Source organism: Pristiophorus japonicus, chromosome 2 (assembly GCF_044704955.1).
Source record: "Pristiophorus japonicus isolate sPriJap1 chromosome 2, sPriJap1.hap1, whole genome shotgun sequence".
In the NCBI taxonomy this organism is placed as follows: Eukaryota; Metazoa; Chordata; class Chondrichthyes; family Pristiophoridae; genus Pristiophorus; species Pristiophorus japonicus.
The window spans coordinates 350970597-350994708 of NC_091978.1; the positions used below are offsets into that span (position 1 = coordinate 350970597).

The 24112-nt window shown below is 48.5% G+C and overlaps 1 protein-coding gene across 1 annotated transcript in view; it reads right to left on the bottom strand.

The window, feature by feature from the left end:
- LOC139231646 (thrombospondin type-1 domain-containing protein 4-like) overlaps window positions 1–24112 on the bottom strand; it is a 672439-nt gene that overhangs the window by 258941 nt on the left and 389386 nt on the right. The gene's annotated exons all lie outside the window — the stretch shown is intronic.

Here is a 24112-nt window from a genome sequence, read left to right on the forward strand (position 1 = left end):
TTCCAATGTTTCTCATATTTAGTTGCAACTAGTTGGAGCAAATATGACAATATTGGCTGGTTGCAAAATTAAGAATCAGCAGACCATCTATTTCGTTGTGTTGATTTCCAGCATTTCCCCAAAGATGAAGAGACAGGCCATTTGATCACTGATGTTACACATCTCTTTAGCTCCTTCGGAAACTAAAAGTCAACTGTGACTAGATCCAAACTTATGCAGCCACTTAGCAGGAAAACAAATCCATGGTGGATGTCAGGAATGAGCAGCTATATTTAGACCGTGAGCTGCTTAGCCTGGGATAGTAAGATTCTTTGGCGAAATAAATTGTCAACAAAGCCATTTAAACTGTAGCCAAATCCACATATATGCAGCCACGATCGCAACGAATTGCTGCCAGTAATGTCTGTGAAATGGAAATAGTTACAAAGGGCTGTTTTCTCCAATAGATTTTCCATCTGTGCTCCATTTGCAGAATGCAATTGAAGCATGCCTAGTTACATACTATTTTCTCAGTTATAATTTTACAAATAGAATTCAGGAGCAAGGTGGAGGCAATGGATATTTCTGCATGATTCAGGTGTCAGTGTTCCCTCAGTTGCTAGCACTCTTGCCTATCAGGCAGAACATCATGGGTTCAAGCCACACTCCAGAGACTGGGGCGCGTTATATAGGCTGACACTCGGTGCAGTACTGAGGGAGCTCTGCGCTGTAGGAGGTGCCGTCTTTCAGATAAGACATTAAAAGAAGGTCCTGTCGGCCCCCTCAGGTGGACGTTAAAAAGATCCCATGCCACTATTTCAAAAAAGAGCGGGGCAGTTCTCCCGATGTCCTGGCCAATATTTATCCCGCAATCACTACCACTTTAAGAAACAGATGATCTGGTCATTGATCTCACTGCTGTTTGTGCGGCCTGTTGCTATGCACAAATTAACTGCTGCGTTTCCTTCCATTACAACGATGACTGCACTTCAAAAAAGTACTTCACTGGCTGTGAACTACTTTGGGATATTCTGAGGTCATGAAAGGTGCTATATAAATACAAGGTTTTTCTTTGTTTAATTCCCCTTTCATCCTGCCTCACCACAGCATCCTTGTGATAATTCCTTCTACAGTACGGCCTGCTGAAAATTTTCTCTAAATTATCTTTGCATCAAAATGTACAAAAGTCTTGCCTTTGCCCAATACCGGCTGGTTTTGGCTCATTATTTCCAGGTTTATAGAAATGATTTATGTATATTTGTTCATGGCCCAGGAGTTACAACCTCAGTAACGCTTCCAACTCACTCAAGTTCTAATTTGCCTTGGACCTGTTGCACAGCCCGTGAGCTCCAGCTTTTGTGCAATATTTCAAGTACTTGCAAAATAATTGCAGAATATTGTGATTTTGCTGATAATGAATTTGCCATATTTTAGGGGATGAATTTTTGTTCATATTGCGGCTGTTAATTCCTCTGGATGATCCTTCTCTTTTTCGTCCTCATTTTTCCTATTGTTCCTCTTCTCTGTTGATTTTACACTCTGGCTGATCACTTGTTAATCACTCTTTTACACTTTCTGATGATCCGTTTTTGGTTCCTATCTCTTTATTTCTGTGTTGCTTTGATTTTTTTTGCCTCTGGTACCTCTCTGATCTTCTTACTATAGAATCGTAACTTTACTGCACAGAGGGAAGCCATTTGGCTTGTTCCTTGCTAAAGCAATCAATATCAAATCCCATTGGCCTGCTCTCTCCCCATAACCTGGTGGGGCCGCAATTGTGCCTCTCCTTAAGGCCTGTTACCATCGCAAATTGGCGGCCATGCTGCGGAGTGGAGTGGTCACCGACTTTTCATGGAATGGCCGCCGATAGCTCAATTGCCTTTCCGAGGTTTCCCTCCGGTGCCGTGATCTCCCCCACCACTCGGCTGCTGCCAATGCGCGTTAAGTGCGTCATCACCGTGCGCACCGCCGATCTAACCCGCCCCTATGACGGTGAAATTCCGCTCTGAAAATCTTTGGCCCGCCCGGCAGTGCCAAAGCCTGTTTTTTCCCAGTGGTCCAGTGAGGCTGTGGCCTTCTGCAATGGTGCAGCTTCCCTTAAAGGGGAGGATGCCCTGCCGCTGCCCCAGGGTTCGGCTGAAACCCTCCTTGGTGGCCCAGTGGACTGAAGTTTCAAAATCGGGTAGGCTCTCCCCCTTTAAGTGAAGGGGAGAGCCGTGGTGATGCGGCGCCATGATGATGTCATCATGGCGGTCACTCCACATCGCCCCCAACTTCCGCCCCTCAAGTGTTGCCACCGCCGCATATCTGCCCCTGTCGTGTAGTCACCACCTCCATTAAGAGCGCTTCTGGATCCAAATTAAAAAACACAACAAAGAGTGGAATTTCGCTCAAGAGGTGGCCTCAACCATAGCTGTGGTAAAAACCATTGAAACAGAGGGGGAGCACCCCATTTCGGGCAGAGGGCAATTTTGACCCCGGTATCTTTTGCTTCAAATATTTATCCTCGTAACCAATTTTGTCCCCGGTTGATCCCTCTCTGAATTTCTGATCTCTTGACCGTTTTTCTCTCTTTTGTATGTGCCGGCGACCTCTATTATCCAAGAACCCTCCTTCAATCACAGATGTCCATGAACAACTGCGGCCTAGATGAATCAGAACCTGCTCCAGGCTCTCTTGAGTTTTCTTTATTCCTTACATTGTGCATGTGTTTCTATGAGCATTTTCCTGATGAGTTTGGCTTTTTGAAAGCACTGACTTGCTGAGACAGCTGATCAGGTCCTCATGCTGAGCGCATTCCGTAACTAAACAGTGAGCATTTGATGGCCATGGGCAGTTCCATTTTGGCACAAAGCGCCATTGCCCCACAGGAAGCCCTGCCTTACTCTCTGCAGCATGGTACCACGATTACTGGTTCATCCCATAACCCGTTCATTGCCATTAGCATTAAATTATGTAAAGACAAAATCTTCAGGGCAAACCCAACAATTCACCTTCAGCCTTTGAAATGGAGCAGTAACATTTCAGTACCGAGCAGTTGCACTGGTTGGATTGCGCCTGTAGGACAAGCATTGGACACCCATGATGTAACGGACAATTTAGAGGGAGAGTAAAAATTCCTTAGCTATGCTCCAACAGTGTGGCTTAATCACAAATTTAGAAGAACATCCCTTAGTGCACCCTTTCCAGTTGACCCTGTGAGTGAGCCTGCTGATTTGGTGCCAATTTGCGCTGCTTTGGGACAGTTTTATGCTTTAAAACCATTAGAAACATAGAAAATAGGAACAGGAGCAGGCCATTCGGCCCTTCGAGCCTGCACCACCATTCAATATGATAATGGCTGATCATGCAACTTCAGTACCCCACTCCTGCCTTCTCTCCATACCCCCTGATCCCTTTAGCCGTAAGGGCCACATCTAACTCCCTTTTGAGGAACGAACTGGCCTCAACAATTTTCTGTGGTAGAGAATTCCATAGGTTCAAAAGTTTCTCCTCATCTCAGTTCGAGATGGTTTGCCCCTTATCCTTAGACTGTGACCCCTGGTTCTGGACTTACCCAACATTGAGAACATTCTTCCTGCATCTAACCTGTCCAATTCCGTCAGAATTTTATATGCTTCTATGAGATCCCCTCTCATTCTTCTAAATTCCATTGAATGTAGGCCTCGTCGATCTAACCTTTCTTCATACGTCAGTTCTGCCACCCCGGGAATCAGTCTGTGGAACCTTAGCTGCACTCCCTCAATAGCAAGAATGTCCTTCCTCAGATTAGGAGACCAAAACTGCATACAATACTCAAGGTGTGATCTCATCAAGGCCCTGTGCAACTGCAGTAAGACCTCCCTACTCCTATACTCAAATCCTCTCGCTATGAGGGCCAACATGCCATTTGCTTTCTTTACTGCCTGCTGTACCTGCATGCCTACTTTCAATGACTATGTACCATGACACCCAGGTATCGTTGCATCTCCCCTTTTCCTAATCTGTCACCATTCAGATAATAATTGCCTTCCTGTTTTTGCCACCAAAGTGGATAATCTCAACATTTATCCACATTATACTGCATCTGCCATGCATTTGGTCACTCACCTAACCTGTCCAAATCACCCTGCAGCCTCTTTGCATCCTCCTCACAGCTCACACTGCCACCCAGCTTAGTGTCATCTGCAAACTTGGAGATATTACATTGAATTCCTTCGTCTAAGTCATTAATATATATTGTAAATAGCTGGGGTCCCAGCACTGAACCTTGCGGTACCCCACTAGTCACTGCCTGCTACAAACCTGTCTTGGGCTGGCCTGTCAAAATTCACAATGGATTCGCACAACAGAGACAACTTACGTTCCATTGCTCCAGCCTGGGTTCAAACGCAGGTTTGGCAGCTTAAAAGGCCAGAGCATTAAACCACTAAACTACACAACTCAACCTGCTGGAAATATCTAAAGATTCAGGTCATGGTTAGCCCAATTGATTAGAATGGTACGTGTGGCCTTTGTGGCTAGGATTTAATCCTGCACAGACTAGTCGATTCAACCCAGTTTCTTGTGGGTAGGAGACTAGAACAGTAACCTGTCTCCAATTTAATACAAATTAGGATTAAATTAACAATCTCACTGAAAGAAATCACAAAAATGGTTGGTGTGAGACAAATAAGTTTGCCAGTCTGATGTAAGTGTGAGAATTAAATGCTTACAATGATTTTTCTATCATGAAAGTAGAAACAGTCCCAGTTGCCAGACCAATGTCTTTCTGTTTGAATAGTATAAACTGCACTAATATGTAAATTGACAAATTTCATTGTCCTACATTTTCAGTGGGATGACACACAAGGGAGAGAATACACTGAAAGATCAATGCTACCACACTCAAACCCTGTCTTCTTATTCATTCTGCTCCTGTGGGCATTGCTGGTGGCGTCGGCATTTATTAGCCATCCCTAGTTGCCCTGTGAAGGTGATGGTAAGCTTTCTTCGTGAACTGCTGCAGTCCGTGTGGTAATGGTGCTCCCAGAGTGCTGTTAGGTCGGGAGTTTGAGCCAGCGACGATGAAGGAACAGCGACACGTGCCCAAGTCAGGATGGTGTGTGAATTGGAGGGGAAATTGTCTATCGAGGTGATGGAGGCTGTGGGTTTGGGAGTTTCTGACTTCTACCTTGCAAACATAGAAACTTAGAAAGATGGTGCAGGAGTAGGCCATACGGCCCTTCGAGCCTGCACCACCATTCAATATGATCATGGCTGATCATGCAACTTCAGTACCCCATTCCTGCTTTCTCCCCATATCCCTTGATCCCTTTAGCCGTAAGGGCCACATCTAACTCCCTTTTGAATATATCTAATGAACTGGCCTCAACAACTTTCTGTGGTAGAGAATTCCACAGGTTCACAATTCCCTGAGTGAAGAAGTTTCTCCTCATCTCGGTCCGAAATGGCTTACCCCTTATCCCTTTAGGTGGTATTGGGCTTTGGAGAGTCAGTATTTGAGCCACTCGCCGCAGAATACCCAGCCTCTTACCTGCTCTTGTAGCCACAGCATTTATGCGGCTGGTCCAGTTGAGTATTTAGTCAATGGTGAACAACCAGGATGTTGTTGGTGGGGGACTCATCGATGGCAATGTCGTGGTTAGGCTCTGTCTGGTTGGAGATGGTCATTGCCTGACATCTGTGTGGCGCAAATGTTACTTGCCAGTTATCAGCCTAAGTCTGGATGTTGTCCAGGTCTTGTTGCGTGCAGGCATGGACTGCTTCTCATAGAAACATATAAAATTATGACGGGACTGGACAGGTTAGATGCAGGAAGAATGTTCCTGATGTTGGAGAAGTCCAGAAACAGGGGTCGCAGTCTAAGGATAAGGGGTAAGCCATTTAGGACCGAGATGAGGAGAAAGCTTTTCACCCAGAGAGTGGTGAACCTGTGGAATTCTCTACCACGGAAAATTGTTGAGTCCAGTTCATTGGATATATTCAACAGGGAGTTAGATGTGGCCCTTACGGCTAAGGGGATCAGGGGGTATGCAGAGAAGGCGGGAGTGGGGTACTGAAGTTGCATGATCAGCCATGATCATATTGAATGGTGGTGCAGGCTCGAAGGGCCGAATGGCCTGCTCCTGCACCTATTTTCTACGTTTCTATGTTTCATTATCGCAGGAATTGTGAATGGATCTGAACATTGTGCAATCAGCGATCAACCCTACATCTGACTCTGTGATTTAAAGAATGTCATTGATGAAGCAGCAGAACTTTAGTTGGGCCTAGGATATTGCCCTGTTGCGAAATCCTGTGGCTGAGATGATTGGCCTAGTCAGCACTGGCTTCGCAAGGGGTTTCCCTGCTAGGATCACTAGATTCCTCTGTAAGTGAAAACATTTTTTTTAATTAAAACCCCACCAGAAAACTCACTGACAGTATAAGGGATTTTGTTTTGAAGGTATAGCCACTGTTCCTATACAGTCAGTGTTGGTGCAGTCTGGTTGATTGACGTGTAATCTGATTCAAAACAATATTTTTGTTCATTCCAAGTATGTAACAAATCATTGAACAGCTTGTCACAAAATAAAACAATTACTGTATAAATTTCAGAAAACATTTCAGTCTAAATGATGAGGTCTCACTTGGTTGTTTCAGTCTATTAACGTTTAATGTAGGGTCAAATGGCAGACATGTGCTTCTGATTCACTAAGAATGTCTCTGATATCATAAGCTTGGTGGAACAGCCACTGTAAGCAATTAATTCTCACACTTATGGCAGACTGGGGACCTTATTTGTATCAGGAAAGCTCGTGCTTTCAAAGTTTAAGAGTGAGCTCATTGCTGATATAAAGTAGCAACTTAAAATAAAGGTAGAATAAAATGTATGCATGAGATAGAATCCATTTTTTCTACATGCTATCGCATAATGGCAAAAATACAATGGCCCGGATTTTGCGATAGGAATAATGGTTCCAGAGTCTGCACAAGTGCAGTTAAACACAGAAATCTGGAAGTTGCTGTCCGATTTACCCTGCTCCTCCACAAGCAGCTACCTTGCTGAGAGACACAGCATTAAATACATGAAGGGTGTGAAGTTGTGTTACTTACCCACTAATTACCTACTGAACACGCCAAAAAAAGTTAAGGCTTGTCCATTCAAGTATAAGTGAATTTTTAACAGCATGATACGTCTTAATTACTGACAAACAAAGGCCCTGGAAATTTAATTCTACAAATGTGAAATGTCATTCCTTCAGAATGTAATTATTGTTGGTGATTTAAAAAAAAATGTTTTTTTTAATTAAACAGTAAAATATTTTAAAAATATTTTTCTTCCTGTCTCTTTTATCTCTCTCTCCTAATCCCATCTTTCTTTGCCTCATTTTATTTCACTTTCTGTACGTAATTTTACACTGAATTAAATATTCTAATTTATATTTCCGGGTTTCGACTCTGCGTGTCTCAGTGAGGATTCTTCAATCTGATTGGTTGAAGAGACACGCTGTTGCTTGACTGGCTCACACTTGCAACAGATCCCCTGTAGAGGGTGCCGCACTCTAGTAAGCGTAAGTTGCCGCTCAAATGCCCACGAAAAGTCTGTGGGCAGCTGTAAGCGTGATGAATGGCAAGTGTTGTTCCTTTGCCGCTGACTTAATGTTTTGACGTCTCAAGAGTCGCCAGCAGAACATTTTAATTGACTACATTAGGGAAATTAAGTTCATTTTTCAAACAGATATAACTGATACATGAAAGAAATGTTTGAGGTATCTTTCTGGAGAGATCAGAGTTATGAGCCTTAACTGGATGATTTGACAAACTGATACCGTGCTTTTAAATCAATTATTTCACTTATACTTAAACAAAGTCATTCGATAGTGATTCGGAAATTGCTAAAATACTGGATGGTGTTGTGCACACGGGAAGTCGACCAAGATCTAGAAATTTGATCGTGGCCAGAATCATCTGTACGGGGGTGGGCGCACGCTACACGGGCCTGTTAATCCGGACTCAGGTAGCACGCAATATTCCTGCTGATTATAAATAATGTAGGCATGCAGCCAGCACTACCTGAGCTACTCATTGGCTGCTCACCTAGCAGGCGGACAAATATTGGGTATCTATAATGCCACCTAAAGGTAGTCAGCACCTACAGACACCAGGGAAGAACTTCTGTTGAAGAACTAGCTGGGGGAGGCACTGAGTGGCCACCAAGGTTCTACGATGCTGCCTTGGAGATCCTGATGCAGGCCGTGGGGTGGCGCAGGTACATCATCTACCCCCTAGGGGGCAGGAAGCCCCCCAGACATCTACTCTGCTAACAATGGGAAGAAATTTCAGAGCACGTCAACGCCAGGAGCACTGCACCCAGAACATGGCTGCAATGCTGTAAGAAATGTAATGATCTAACCAGAGTTGTTGCAGTACGAAGACTGCTCGTACACTCTTTGCTCACCGTGATCCCACTTACAGCCCTTAATTACAACACTGACAGCACTCACAAGACTTCTCGCCCCTAATTCCCTTCATTCTCCGACAATCACTGCACCACACTTCACTACACCTCCTTCTCCTCATACTCACACACTCACCACTGTTACAACCCTCACTTACAGACAACTCACAAACAGACTATCAGCTATAATCCATGGCAGCCACAGCCTCCAAACACCTCACAAGACACTCCCCTTCATTAATACAGGAGAAGGTTTCACACTATTCAAGGCAGCAGACTGGCACTGGAGGAGGAAGAACCCGCCTGCACAGCCTTTCCCCCTCGAAGAAAGCTTGCTGGCTATCATGGGCATGGGCAAAGGCGAAACCGTGGAAGTGCTGGAGGAGAAGTTACACAGGGTTTCTTCATACCTAATCCTCTTTGTCCCATCTGACTTCTCTCTCACCCCACGCACTCTGCATGGCATGCTTGCTAGTGCCACATAGCCGGCTGGGCCAGATTGCTCGAGCCCCCGCCAGGGTGCTGTACTCCACAACCAGGCCCTAAAGGCCCAGAGCTGAGCCATGTGAAGTGTCCTCAATAGAAGCTCAGCAGCCTTCCACCTCCCAATCTGTAGCCACTGGGGAAACACTACATAGGAGCGCTAGAATAGGAAAAACAAGAGCACAAGACAGACTCTAAGAGCTTGCACAAAGGTGATTCATGCTTTTTTAGTCAATGCTGACATACAGTGAGCATATTTGTTTGATACATTTGTTTTTTGTTCTGCATTTGATGCTGGTGTTATCTATGTAGCGAAGTGAGGGCGAGTAGGAAGGCAATTGGCTGGTGGTTGTAAGGCTGGGCTAGGCTGCTACGCTGCTCCTTCTGCTTCCTGGCCTGCTCTGATGGTGTTCGCAGGCAGGGCGCCGCTTTCTGGCCTGTGAGCACCATCGGAGCGGGCTGGGGGAGGAGAAGGAGCAGCGTGGCAGCATGCCACTCTAGGGAGCAGAGCGTGCTGGAGCAGGAGAGCAACGGCAGTGAAGGGTGACGTCATCAAGGTCCAGGTCGGTGATTGGAGCGTGGGCAGGTACAGCAGGAGCGACGAGGTCGGGGCGAAGGAGCGGCGAGAGATTGTAAAGGGGCGCGATCGGGGCCCAGGAGAGGCGTGAGTTCGGGGCCCAGAAGAGCACGGGCCAGCCCACAATGCGATATGTGCGCGCTAGGTCCGTGCAGCAGAGCAGGTCTCCAGTCGTCTTGGATAATCCTTGCTACTGGACCAAGACCTAGCTCTGTCAAGCCCATGTGGTGGCTGGTGTGCAACGGTCACCACACGTTAAAATAATCCAAGCACAGGCACCTTCCACCCTTCAAAATTTAGTTCAAACCTGGAATTTTAGGTCCATCATTGAAACACCTGTGAACTTTTTGACGTGGAAGCAAGTCATCCTCGATCCGAGGGACTGCCTATGATGATGATGATGTAACGGAAATGGTAAGTATTGTTGGACTCAAGATGAACGGGTAATGGGAGGGCTGTGATTAATGTGAAGCACTCCTTGATGAGCTGGTCTTTGAGAGCTCTGGCAGGTAGGGGCACTGGTGGTTGTCTCTCCTTCTCTTCCTCCTGTTTTTGCTCATTTTCCTACCCTCATGCTGCTCCTCCTCCTACTCCCCATCTTCCTTATCTCACCTGCTAATATATTATGATATCACCCTCCCAATTCGTAAGGACAGACAGAAAGGAAAAGGAGGTCGGGTAGCTCTGTTAATAAAGGATGAGATCAGTGCGTTAGTGAGAAACGATATTGGCTCAGAGGGTCAAGATGTTGAATCATTCTGGGTGGAGATAAGGAATAATAAGGGGAAAAGGTCGCTGGTGGGCATAGTCTACAGGCCCCCTAATAGGAGCTACACTGTTGGACGGAGTATAAATCAAGAAATAATGGAGGTTTGTAATAAAGGAACGGCAATAGTCATGGGCGATTTTAACCTTCATATTGATTGGACAAAGCAAATGAGTCAGGGTAGCCTTGAGGAAGAGTTCATAGTGTATCCGGGATAGTTTCCTTGAACAGTACGTTGCGGAACCAACCAGGGAGCAGACTATCTTAGATCTGGTACTGTGTAATGAGACAAGATTAATAAATGATCTTGTAGTAAAGGATCCTCTAGGAATGAGTGACCATAACATGGTTGAATTTCAAATTCAGTTGGAGGGTGAGAAAGTTGGATCTCAAACCAGGGTCCTATGCTTAAATAAAGGAGACTACAAAGGTATGAAGGCAGAGTTGGCTAAAGTGGACTGGGAAAATAGATTAAAGTGTGGGACGGTTGATGAGCAGTGGCAGACATTTAAGGCGATATTACATAACTCACAACAAAAATATATCCCAATGAGAAGGAAAGCCTTTAAGAAAAGGGATAACCATCTGTGGCTAACTAAGGAAATAAGGCATGGTATCAAATTAAAAAGAAAGGCATACAATGTGGCCAAGACTAGTGGGAAACCAGAGGATCGGGAAAATTTTAAAAGCCAGCAAAGAACGACTAAAAAACTGATAAAGAGAGGGAAGATAGATTATGAAAGTAAACTAGCACAAAATATAAAAACAGATAGTAAGAGTTTCTACAGGCGAAATCGGGGCGGGCAAAGTCGGGCTGGAGGTCAGGCCACTGAGGGCTGGGGCAAGGTAAGGCCGGGGCAAGGTAAGGCCGGGGCGAGGTAAGGCCGGGGCGAGGTAAGGCCGGGGCGAGGTAAGGCCGGGGCGCGGTCAGGCCGGGGCGAGGTCGGGCCACCGAGGTTTCGGGATGAGGTCGGGGCCACCGAGGGCCGGGGCGAGGTCGGGGCCACCGAGGGCCGGGGCGAGGTCAGGCCGGGGCGAGGTCAGGCCGGGGCGAGGTCGGGACCACCGAGGGCCGGGGCGAGGTCGGGGCAGATGAAGTCAGACTGGAGGTCAAGCCACCGAGGGCTGGGGCAAGGTCAGGCCAGGGCGAGGTCGGGCCGGGGCGAGGTCGGGGCCACCGAGGGCCGGGGCGAGGTCGGGGCGGATGAAGTCAGACTGGAGGTCAAGCCACCGAGGGCTGGGGCAAGGTCAGGCCGGGGCGAGGTCGGGCCGGGGCGAGGTCGGGCCACCGAGGGCTGGGGCGAGGTCGGGGCCACCGAGGTTTCGGGGCGAGATCGGGGCGGATGAAGTCAGGCTGGAGGTCGGGCCACCGAGGGCTGGGGCAAGGTCAGGCCGGGACGAGGTCGGGCCACCGAGGTTTCGGGGCGAGGTCGGGGCCACCGAGGGCTGGGGCGAGGTCGGGGCCACCGAGGGCTGGGGCGAGGTCGGGGCGGGTGAAGTCAGGCTGGAGGTCGGGCCACTGAGGGCTGGGGCAAGGTAAGGCCGGGGCGAGGTCAGGCCGGGGCGAGGTCGGGCCACCGAGGTTTCGGGGCGAGGTCAGGGCCACCGAGGGCCGGGGCGAGGTCAGGCCGGGGCGAGGTCAGGCCGGGGCGAGGTCGGGGCCACCGAGGGCCGGGGCGAGGTCGGGGCGGATGAAGTCAGGCTGGAGGTCGGGCCACCGAGGGCTGGTGCAAGGTCAGGCAGGGACGAGGTCGGGCCACCGAGGTTTTGGGGCGAGGTTGGGGCCACCGAGGGCTGGGGCGAGGTCGGGGCCACCGAGGGCTGGGGCGAGGTCGGGGCGGGTGAAGTCAGGCTGGAGGTCGGGCCACTGAGGGCTAGGGCAAGATAAGGCCGGGGCGAGGTCAGGCCGGGGCGAGGTTGGGGCGGATGAAGTCAGACTGGAGGTCGGGCCACCGAGGGCTGGGGCAAGGTCAGGCCGGGACGAGGTCAGGCCGGGGCGAGGTCGGGCCACCGAGGTTTCGGGGCGAGGTCAGGGCCACCGAGGGCCGGGGCGAGGTCAGGCCGGGGCGAGGTCGGGGCCACCGAGGGCTGGGGCAAGGTAAGGCCGGGGCGAGGTCAGGCCGGGGCGAGGTCAGGCCGGGGCGAGGTCGGGCCACCGAGGGCTGGGGCAAGGTAAGGCCGGGGCAAGGTAAGGCCGGGGCGAGGTCAGGCCGGGGCGAGGTCGGGGCGAGGTCGGGCCACCGAGGGCTGGGGCAAGGTAAGGCCGGGGCAAGGTAAGGTCGGGGCGAGGTCAGGCCGGGGCGAGGTCGGGGCGAGGTCGGGCCACCGAGGGCTGGGGCAAGGTAAGGCCGGGGCAAGCTAAGGCCGGGGCGAGGTCAGGCCGGGGCGAGGTCGGGGCGAGGTCGGGCCACCGAGGGCTGGGGCGAGGTCAGGCCGGGGCGAGGTCAGGCCGGGGCGAGGTCGGGGCCACCGAGGGCCGGGGCGAGGTCGGGGCCACCGAGGGCTGGGGCGAGGTCGGGGCGGGTGAAGTCAGGCTGGAGGTCGGGCCACTGAGGGCTGGGGCAAGGTAAGGCCGGGGCGAGGTCAGGCCGGGGCGAGGTCGGGCCACCGAGGTTTCGGGGCGAGGTCAGGGCCACCGAGGGCCGGGGCGAGGTCAGGCCGGGGCGAGGTCAGGCCGGGGCGAGGTCGGGGCCACCGAGGGCCGGGGCGAGGTCGGGGCGGATGAAGTCAGGCTGGAGGTCGGGCCACCGAGGGCTGGGGCAAGGTCAGGCCGGGACGAGGTCGGGCCACCGAGGTTTTGGGGCGAGGTTGGGGCCACCGAGGGCTGGGGCGAGGTCGGGGCCACCGAGGGCTGGGGCGAGGTCGGGGCGGGTGAAGTCAGGCTGGAGGTCGGGCCACTGAGGGCTAGGGCAAGATAAGGCCGGGGCGAGGTCAGGCCGGGGCGAGGTTGGGGCGGATGAAGTCAGACTGGAGGTCGGGCCACCGAGGGCTGGGGCAAGGTCAGGCCGGGACGAGGTCAGGCCGGGGCGAGGTCGGGCCACCGAGGTTTCGGGGCGAGGTCAGGGCCACCGAGCGCCGGGGCGAGGTCAGGCCGGGGCGAGGTCGGGGCCACCGAGGGCTGGGGCAAGGTAAGGCCGGGGCGAGGTCAGGCCGGGGCGAGGTCAGGCCGGGGCGAGGTCGGGCCACCGAGGGCTGGGGCAAGGTAAGGCCGGGGCAAGGTAAGGCCGGGGCGAGGTCAGGCCGGGGCGAGGTCGGGGCGAGGTCGGGCCACCGAGGGCTGGGGCAAGGTAAGGCCGGGGCAAGGTAAGGTCGGGGCGAGGTCAGGCCGGGGCGAGGTCGGGCCACCGAGGGCTGGGGCAAGGTAAGGCCGGGGCAAGGTAAGGTCGGGGCGAGGTCAGGCCGGGGCGAGGTCGGGGCGAGGTCGGGCCACCGAGGGCTGGGGCAAGGTAAGGCCGGGGCAAGCTAAGGCCGGGGCGAGGTCAGGCCGGGGCGAGGTCGGGGCGAGGTCGGGCCACCGAGGGCTGGGGCGAGGTCAGGCCGGGGCGAGGTCAGGCCGGGGTGAGGTCGGGGCGGGTGAAGTTGGGAGGCGGGGGGGAGTCCGGATTTCGGTACTTTTTCCGGTTTCCAGATGACCCCACCACGGATTGGCCTGGTGTCTGGATTCCGGAACATTCTGAATTTTGGAACTCCGGATTTCGGATGCTCAACCTATATTAGCATGGATAGAGGATTGCTAACTAACAGAAAACAGAGAGTCGGGATAAATGGGTCATTTCCCAGTTGGCAAACAGTAACTTGTGGAGTGTTGCAGGAATCGGTGCTGGGTCCTCAACTATTTACAATCTATATTAATGATTTGTTTGAAGGGACCGAGTATAATGTAGCCAAGTTTGCTGATGGATGGGAACGCAAATTGTGAGGAGGACACAAAAAATCTGCAAAGGAATAAAGACAGGCTAATTGAGTGGGCAAAAATTTGGCAGATGGAGTATAATGTGGGAAAATGTGAGGTTATCCACTTTGACAGAAAAAATAGAAAAGCAAATTATCATTGAAATGGAGAAAAATTGCAAAGTGCTGCAGTACAGAGGGACCTGGAGGTCCTTGTGCAGGAAACACAAAAAGTTAGTATGCAGGTACAGCAAGTGATCAGGAAGGCAAATGGAATGTTGGCCTTTATTGCAAGGGGGATAGAGTATAAAAGCAGAGCAGTCCTGCTACAATTGTACGGGGTATTGGTGAGGCCACACCTAGAGTACTGCGTACAGTTTTGGTCTCCGTATTTAAGAAAGGATATACTTGCATTGGAGGCTGTTCCGCGAAGGCTCACTAGGTTGATTCTGGAGATGAGTGGGTTGATTTATAAAGATTGGTTGAGCAGGTTGTGCCTATGCTCATTGGAGTTCAGAAGAATGAGAGGTGATTTTATCAAAACATATAAGATAATGAGGGGGCTCGACAAGCTGGATGCAGAGTGGATATTTTCACTCATAGGGGAAACTAAAACTAGGGGACATAGCCTCAGAATAAGAGGCCGCCCATTTAAAACTAGACGAGGAGAAATTTCTTTTCTCAGAAGGTTGTAAATCTGTGGAATTCTCTGGTCCAGAAAGCTGTGGAGGCTGGGTCATTGAATATATTTAGGGCTGAGATAGACAGATTTTTGAGCGATAAAGGAATAAAGGGTTATGGGGAGCGGGCAGGGAAGTGGAGCTGATCCATGATCAGATCAGCCATGATCTTATTAAATAGCGGAGCAGGCTCGAGGGGCCAGGTGGCCTACTCCTGCTCCTATTTCTTATGTTCGATGTTCTCCCAAACAACATTGCAGCTATACCAAGTTGGGCAAATTCAAGAATCCAGCATTCCTACTGCTGGGCTGTGTTCTAAGCGAGTGCAGGTTAGAGAATTAGGGCTGCGATGTTACAGTATGTTTCTGAACCATGCTCCTTTCGAGCACAGCTCAAACCTGGGAGCACTAGATCATTGAATTTACCTGTGTAACCGTCAGGGCATAGGACATGAAAAACAGGGCAACAATCCACTGGGAAGTGACAAGTGAAGGTAATTAACCACCACAACTTCAGGTAATGTTAAAGTAATTCTACACAATCAAACTTCACTTTATGGCACAGAACATTTATGGGATCACGATCACAAGAGTTATGTTGGGATTGTGCCACAGAACTCCACTGCTGAACCTACTGAAGTTACAACACCGACACAGGCCATTTGGCCCAATTAGTCTGTCAGCTTTTCTCCTCCATATGAGCAGACAGCCCCTATTGCATTTGCCAGCCTTGTTCCCACCTCCCTTTATCCCCATTTCCTTCATTCACCCATCCAATCTCTAATCTTAAATGATGACGTCGTTTCTGTCCCAATCAGTAACCCTAGAAGTGAATTCCGTAGCATCGGAGCTCTCTGTGTCAAGAAGTTACTCCTGCTCTCTGTTCTAAATCGCTTATATTTAATCTTGTAGCCCCCACGTCTGAACCTGTAACTACTGGAAACAGTCTACTTCTATCTACCCTCTTCCATCCTTTCAAAGTTTTAAACACTTCTATCATATTGCCCCATAATCTGCGTTGTTTTAAGGAAAGAAGACCCAATTTTTCATCTTTCTTTATATTTGTAATTCCTCATATCAGGCATCACTGTACTCTAACTGGGGTCTTATTAAGGTTTTACATAGTCTCATCCTTACCTTGGCATTTAAATATTCTACACCTCTTGCGATAACACTGCGAATTCAGTTAGTTTTTCTAGTCTTATCAACCTGAGGTGCTACCTTTATTATCCTGTGAAACGGTCCTCCCAAATCGCTCTGCTCTTCCACAGCATGGCACAACTTCCACAATTTATCACCTGCCACGTACTGACATTGAATCCCGTCTGACACTTGTTAGCCGGTTCCACCATCTTATCCTGTTGCTGCTTCCTTTGATCTTCGAAAGAATTACAAAGATAGAATCTACAGCACAGAGTTAGGCCACTCAGCCCAACTGGTCTATGCTGGTGTTTACATTCCACACAAGCCTTCTCCCACTCTAATGTCCTCTTCCCACCCTGCCCCCCATTCCCTTCTCCCTTATACGTGCACCAAGCTGACCCTGCTTCAGCCACTCCATGTGGCAGCGAGTTTGACATTCTCAGCACTCTCTGTGTAAATAAATGTATCTGAGATTCTTTATTGATTGGTTAGTGGCTACCTTATATTTATGTCCCCTTTTTTAGACTCACCCATAAGTGGGAACAGTTTCTTCACATCCATCCAATCAAACCTGTTCATAAATTTAAAGACCTCTATCATGTCTCCTCTTAGTCTACCTTTCTCCAGAGAAACGAGCCCCAGCTTGATCAATCTTTCCTGATAGTAACATCCTCTCAATTCTAGTAATATAGAAACAAATAGGTGCAGGAGTAGGCCATTCGGCCCTTCAAGCCTGCACCACCATTCAATAAGATCATGGCTGAACATTCACCTCAGTACCCCTTTCCTGCTTTCTCTCCATACCCCTTGATCCTTTTCGCCGTAAGAGCCATATCTAACTCCCTCTTGAATATATCCAACGATCTAGCATCAACAACTCTCTGCGGTAGAGAATTCCACAGGTTAATAATTCTCTGAGTGAAGAAGTTTCTCCTCATCTCGGTCCTAAATGGCTTACCCCTTATTCTTAGACTGTGACCCCTGGTTCTGGACTTCCCCAACATTGGGAACATCCTTGTAAATCTTTTCTGCACTTTCTCCAGTGTTTCAATATCCTTTGTGTAGTTTAAAGACCAGATCTGCGCAAAGTACGCCCAAGTGTGGTCTAACCAAGGTGTTATCTAAATTTAATACCACCTCCCTGCTTTTGTATTCTGTTCTGCAACAACTGAACCCCAGTATTTTGTTTGTACTCTTTATGGTCGTGTGTTACTAATTTTAATTATTTAGCAGTATTTCAAGATCTCTTTGCTGCTCTCCTCAATTTAGTTTCTTAACATCCAACAAATAAGTGGCCTCCTTACTCCTCCTATTCTGTCAGCTGTGGCTCAGTGGGTCTCTGAGTCAGAAGGTTGTGGGTTCAAGTCCCAATCCAGAGACTTAAGCACATAAATCTAGGCTGACACTCCAGTGCAGTGCTGAGGGAGTGCTGCACTGTTGGAGGTGCCGTCTTTTGGATGAGACGTTAAACTGAGGCCCGTCTGCTCTCTCAGGTGGATGTAAAAGATCCCATGGCACTATTTCGAAGAAAAGCAGGTGAGTTATCCCCAGTGTCCTGGCCAATATTTATCCCTCAATCAACATCACAAGAAAACGGATTATCTGGTCATTATCACATTGTTGTTTGTGGGAGCTTGCTGTGCGCAGGTTGGCTGCTGCGTTTCCCACATTACAACAGTGACTACACTCCAAAAGTACTTAATTGGCTGTAAAATGCTTTGAGATGTCCAGTGGTTGTGAAAGGCGATATATAAATGCAAATCTTTCTTTACTAAAATAAATCACCTCACACTTTGCTATACTGAATTGCATTTTCCATTTGTCCTGTATTTTGGTGCAAACCTCCACATTATATACTTTAATTCCCAATTTATTATCTATAAATTTTGACACCAAATTTCTGAGTCCAAATGATTGATGCATATGATGTTGGACATTGGTCCCAACACGGATTCCTGCAGGACAGCACGTCTCACTTTCTGCTGGTCTGGGACACTTGCCTCAACTCCTACCCTCTGATTTCTGTTTTGTCACCATCTTTCAATCCATTCTGCTCACTGGCCTCTGACTTTGCAATCCCAAATCTTTGTCATGAGTCTCTCAGGTGGCACTTTATCACAATTTTGGTATCATCTGTAAATTTCCCTCAAGGCATCTATCCTAACGCAAGGCGGGATTTGGCCGAAACAGCGGAGTAATTTTGAAATAATGAAATTCAAATATAAATTAATATAATTGTTACCAACATCTCTGAGAGAGTATTATGACCATATACATAAAACTAATAAGGCGAACAGTTCAAAAGACAAAGTCAGTTTAAAAACTGAACGTTTGAAGTGAAAAATATCATGTCCTGTTACACGACATTTATTTTGGGGAGAAGCAGGAGTTGTTCCTGAATCCATTGCACCAAAGTTCACTGGCTCCTTGTCCCCAAGAGGACACTGAGAGCCCTTCGAGGAAGAAGGCTAGTTGAAGGGTAAGAAGTGTAAGAGAGCTTGCAGGAAACAATCTGTGACATCTTCCCCAGACTGGGTGTACAGAAGCACGGCTTGTTTCTGCCTCAACGGCGCTGAGCTGTTCATGAACACCTGATGCTTGTTTTTAAGCTCACGTTGTAAGTACTGACGACGAGCTTTTTACGAGGGGCTGGACTCTGTCCAACTTTCTGGATTGAGAACGGTGTTGATAGTTTTGAGAGGCCAAAAACGGCTGCTGAAAATGGTCATTAGCTGCCACCATGCAGAGGTGCTGTTCCTGTGGACGGAGCAGCAGTGACTCTTTTGGAAGGGGGAAGGGGGCTTTGTACAAGCAAATTGACATCACTTGCCTCTTCTTCCTTCTTCCCCTTGTGCTGGGTGTGTGATCGCTCATTGGCTTGCGTTTCTACAAAACATATTCCAGCTTCCACATCTGGAGCAGTGAAATCAAAGCCATCTAATAAGTGGCTTTTTATCTATCTCCTAATATAAACTAACTTGTATATGAATGTTATGTAAAAAATATGAGACTGCTACAGAGAAAACTTACATGCAATGGCTGGAAAACCCAACACAGCATGCATTATTTCCCACAATGTGCAACCAGCGGGAAAGAATACTCACTGGTAGCACGTAGTCAGCTATCAGTTCCTTTAATTTTCTCCCTTCCCTCCCCTCCTCCCTTTGCCCTCAGTTCCCATGTCTCCTCGTTTTCTTTCTTTTCCACTCTCTTCCACTGCTGTGCTCTTGTTCCCCCAACCTTTTCCCTTCCCAAGTTCTTGCCTTTTCTCCCCTCACTTTCCCTTTTCTCATTTGTCTTCTACTCCCTTCCCTCTGCTCCCCTGTTTTGCCCTTCCTTTCCCTTGCTATCCTCTTTGCTCTTTTTCCCCTCCTCTCCCTTGACACTCCCAGTGCAGTGCTGAGGGAGCGCTGCACTGTCGGAGGTGCCGTCTTTTGGATGAGATGTTAAACCGAGGCCCCGTCTGCCCTTTCAGACGGACATAAAAGATCCTATGGCACTATTTTGAAGAAGAGCAGGGGAGTTATCCCCGGTGTCGTGGCCAATATTTATCCCTCAATCAACATAACAAAAACAGATTATCTGGTCATTATCACATCGCTATTTGTGGGAGCTTGCTTGTGTCCAAATTGGCTTCTGCGTTTCCTACATTACAACCATGACTGCACTCCAAAAGTACTTCATTGGCTGTAAGGTGCTTTGAGATGTCCGGTGGTCGTGAAAGGCGCTATATAAATCCAAGTCTTTTCCTCTCCTTTTCCCTCCCTCCCTTCTCCTCTTCTCCCTTTTCCTCCTCCACTCTCCCTTTCCCTTCCTTCCTCCTCAAAGATGTTGACTTTTTGCTGGAGCATAGTTCCAAAGGTGCTGGACACCTTTTGCTGTGTCGCTCATGTGGCCAGTACTTGTATGTGTGCCCTGACAGTGAATGTTGGCAGCCTATTCAACTGCAGGGTGCACCACAGCCAAACCTAACCTTGTCCTCACCTGACATCCGCACGTTTACTTGCAGCAGCGATCATTGGGTGACACGAAACCTAACCAATGTTCCCCATCCGGTGTGCAGGCGCATTACCAAGCATCCATTGGGAGGTCCTGCACAGGCTGCTCACAAGCTGTTGCCACTGGAAGATACCACGCAGCAAACTTAAAAGGACCACGCATGGAAAAAAAGGTAGAGGGAACATTGGGCTCAATTTTGCCCAACTCCTTTTTTCGGCGTGCTTACCTTAAGTGCGTCAACTCTGCGCGCTGGAAACGGCGGCGGAAAAAAGTCACCCCATCCTGGCCACTCTTCCAAGTTGCCGGAGTCCCAGCGTGGCGTGCATTGTGCAGTGGGGAGTGGAGCAACAGGCCAGCGCAGAAAGCACTGCCGGCAGCTGCGCGCATGCGCAGTGAAGCCTGCGCGCATGCTCCTGCCCTCCCAGCATGTCCTACGGGCTGTGAGCAGGACCCGATGCTCGCAGCCCTTATCCCCGGCCGAAGGGACGCCCGATCTTCGTCACACTCTATCCCCGGCCGAATGGCATCCCGCACTGGCTGGCCGGCCGGCTAGGTTCCCGGGCCGAGGTAGGACTTCAGTTTTATTTTTTATTTATTGATGGTTGTGCTTGAGAGTTTTGATTGGGAGGGACAGGGAAGAGGAGAGTTTTGGGGGGAGTGGGGGAGAAAAAGTGTTTTGATGGTGGGGGGGACTTTAAAAAAAAAACGTGATTCTGGCATAAAGGTACGACTTCTATTTTTTATTTGTTATTGATTGATTGCTTATTACTGTTTGTGGTTTGTTTAGTGCTTTGTAAGTCTTGGTGCTTTAAATGTACTAACCTGCGCCGAATTCTTAACTGCCCGCAAGGTTTTTCAGAGCTGGCCACATACGCTGACCTAAGTCGATTTGGAGTAAGTTTTTGCTGGTCAAAGTGGCATAAATGGCCAAAACTGGCGTAAGTGTCTGGGAACGCTCCCTTTTGAAAAAAAAATCGTACCTAACTGACTTATTCTGGAGCAAATGTGGCATTTTTTTAAACTTACACCAGAAAAAAAAACTTACTCCAAAAAATTGATGCAAGTCATGGCTAAAATTGGGCCCATGGATCCGAATCCGAATGCAGTACGCACCCTGATCCATCATCATCATCATCATCATAGGCAGTCCCTCGAAAGCGAGGAAGACTTGCTTCCACTCTAAAAGTGAGTTCTTAGGTGACTGAACAGTCCAATACGGGAATTACAGTCTCTGTCACAGGTGAGACAGACAGTCGTTGAGGGAAAGGGTGGATGGGACAGGTTTGCCGCACGCTCTTTCCACTGCCTGCGCTTGGTTTCTGCATGCTCTCGGCAATGAGACTCGAGGTGCTCAGCGCCCTCTCGGATGCACTTCCTTCACTTCGGGTGGTCCTTGGCCAGGGACTCCCAGCTGTCGGTGGGGATGTTGCACTTTATGAGGGAGGCTTTGAGGGTGAGCACCAGGTGGTCATCCCCGAGGTCTTGATGGGCTGAGACCCAAGAAGCCACGCTGACTTGGCCGATACTCTGCTGTGTCCACGGAGAAAGCTTTATGGAGCTTTCAGTGTCAGTCATAGCTCAGTGGGTAGCACTTTTGCCTCGGAGGCAGAAGGTTGTGGGTTCAAGTCCCCCTCCAGGGGCTTGAGCACAAAATCCAAGCTGACACTCCAGTGGAGTGCTGCAGTGTCGGAGGTGCCGTCTTTCGGATGTGACGTTAAGCCGAAGCCCCGTCATCCCTCTCAGGTGGACGCAAAAGATCCCGTGACACTATTTTGAAGAAAAGTAGGGTAGTTCTCCCTGGTGTCCTGAGCAATATTGATCCCTCAACCGACAGATTTTCTGGTCGTTATCACATTGTTGTTTGCGGGAGCTTGCTTGCTGTGTGCAAACTTCTAAAGCGTTTCCTACACTGCAACAGTGACTGCACTTCAAAAAGCACTTCATTGGCTGTAAAGCGCTGTGGGACGACCTGAGGTGTTTATGTAAATGCAAGTCTTTCTTTCTTTCGCCAAAGTGTCATTATGTGCCTCATTGTTTCTATTGGTGAAATGCCCATGTCCGAGTTTTGAATTTATTCTTGGTCTGTCGATGGCACACCGAGATGAGAATGGTGGGCATGACTCTGTGTGGCTCTGCAGCACAATGTTGGAGCACTGTGTCGTCAGTCAAGGAAAATCCCGAGATGACATTGTGAAGACAGCTCGCTTGCTGCCCTAGCATACAGCAATGATTTTACTGAATTCTGGAGCTCCTCCAGCAACAAACAACTTCAATCAGTGGTATTATTACACACTGTCTGAATATTTGCAGCTCTGCAGACTTTTTTCAGCAAATGTCTTGTGAGAAGTGCTTCAGCTTTAATTAACATTTCCACAGTGCAAATTACATTTGTAGAGATATGTTAGCTGCAAGCCACTGAATGTCAGTGAATAGGGCCCTTGTGCATTGTGAAGTCCCACACAGCTTGATTTCTGTGTTTATTTAGGAAATGCACATGTATGGCAAGTCCAGGGGAAAAGTATTGAACACGTACCCTAACTTACCAGATGAATACAGGATACATAAAGTTCATTATTATCGAAAAATACAGAGCTGCAGGTCTATTTATTTAGTTTTGTTTTCCATGAACATTCTGTTAACAGAAATGCAACTTTCTAACATATAATTTGTGTCATGAATTTTAAATATTGAAATAAATAAAAATAACTTCATGGCAAGCACTAATTCAGGAATTATATTTAGCAGCAGATAATTTCACACAACAGTGTTAAAAGCTAAGTGTTAAATGGATTTAGTTGATTCATTTTGACGTTTGGTTGCTGTAAAATTACTTTGCATTTGTCCAGTTATCTAGAAAATGTCTTCATTTGTTTTCATATGGTCCCATCTCGCACAATCGGATCAGATGACAGTGAAAAATAGTTGCACATTTAATCTCTTAAATGTGATCTTTTGGTCCAGCTGCCCCGTGCCCCATCACAAATACACAGCACAATTAACTCTTGCTCATATATTCCTCACAGCAAACAGAAAATGCTGCAATTACACAGCAGGTCTGCCAACAGCTGCAAAGCGAAAGGGTTAACATTGTGGGTTCTGATGGAGGGTCTACACCTGAAACATTAACCTCTCGTCTCTTCAAACATGCCGACTGACCTGCTGTATGATTTCAGCATTTTCTGTTTTTAGTTCAGATTTTCAACTTTTGCAATTTCCTTTTATTTATTCTTGCTGTCAAACGCTTGAAAGGACCGGTAGACTTTTTAATTCTGGGTCAGACTATAGCAAATGGACAGTTTGCTAAAATCTCAGCAAAGCTTATCGACACATATCTTAAAGAAGACTTGTTGAAAAGAATTTTTGAGTTTGCACCTGACATTGGTTGTTGCCAGTAAATCTCTGGCAGCTTTTTTCCACTTCTGGCACTAAAGGTTCAGTTTGTATATTTTATTTTCCTGCTGGCTGTATTTGGCCATTAAATACTGCAGGGGTGCTGGGGAAGAAATACAACTGAGCCAAGGATAAAGCTCGCGACAAGGCTCCAGCCATTTAATGTTAGTGCTGTAGTACTGTTAAATGCCACTTTTAATTGTCCTCATTGCTGAAATCCAGAAAGTGGGGAGTGGGTGGCATTTACTGCCCATCTTCATCAATTAACAGAATACACACACTCTCACACTCAAATGCACACCCTCACATACACACATTCAGACACACTCTCACACATGCTCTCACACACTCTCACACATGCTCACACACACTCTCACACATGCTCACGCACGCTCTCACACATGCTCAAACACACTCACTCTCTCTCTCACACACACGCACACAGTCTCACACACACATTCAAACACACTCTCACACACACACTCCCACACATGCTCAAACACACACTCTCTCTCACACACACACGTACACATACAGTCTCACAGACACACATTCAAACGCATACTCTCACACATTCAAACGCACACTCTCTCACACACACACATACACTCAAACGCACAATCTCTCACACACGCTCAAACACACACACGCTCAAGCGCACTCTCTTACACACTCAAACGCACACTCTCTCTCTCTCACACACACACACACACTCAGCAAAACCACTTCTGTGAATACAGATTGCAAAGTAACATATTGGCTTTAGCCAGTTTGCAGCATCAG